The sequence below is a fragment of the Nannospalax galili genome, unplaced genomic scaffold (genome assembly GCF_000622305.1).
Source record: "Nannospalax galili isolate Female #2095 unplaced genomic scaffold, S.galili_v1.0 scaffold429, whole genome shotgun sequence".
NCBI lineage: Eukaryota > Metazoa > Chordata > Mammalia > Rodentia > Spalacidae > Nannospalax > Nannospalax galili.
In genome coordinates, this window is record NW_008360330.1 from 5567935 (window position 1) to 5568768 (window position 834).

An 834-nucleotide genomic window follows, 5' to 3' on the forward strand; every position below is an offset into this window, starting at 1 on the left:
TTGTAAGGGAATACTTTAAAAACCTATATGCTACTAAATTTGAGAACCTAAAAGAAATGGACATATCCAAAGGCATGGGAACCACAAAAACTTAAAACAGACCCATAAAACAAAAAGTAATTGAAACAGTAATACAAAACTTCCCGACTAAAAACAGCCCAGGACAAGATGTATTTGCAGCAGAATTCTATCAGACATTTAAAGAGGACCTCCATCCAATACTACTTAATTCATTATAAGAAAAAAGACCTTGGGTAACCAAAGCAACTCTGAGTACAAAGAGCAATGCTGGAGGATTACTATACCAGATCTCAAAATATACTACAGAGCCATAGTCATAAAAACAGCATAGTACTGGTGCAAAAACAGACACATAGATCAATGTAACATCATTGAAGATCCAAACCTGAGTACATGCAATTTCAGCTACCTGATATTGACAAAGGTGCCAAGAACACAGAATGGTGGAAAGACAGCATCTTCAACAAATGCTGCTGGCAGAGCTGGATCTCCACCTGTAGAAGAATGAAACTAGATCCTTATCTTTTGCCTTGCACAAGAGTCAACTCTAAATGGATCAAAGACCTCAATGTGAAACTGGAAACCCTGAAACTATTAAAAGAAAATACTAACTTACAAAATGTAGGTGTAGGAAAGGATTTTCTAAATCAGACAGAAGTTTCTCAGGAATTAAGGTCAGCAATCAACAATTGGGACCTCATTAAACTAAAAAGTTTCTGAACAGCAAAAGAAACAATCAAAAAAATGAAGAGAAAACCCACAAAATGGGAAAAAAATCTTCACCAGTGACACATCTGACAGAGGTTTCCAGTT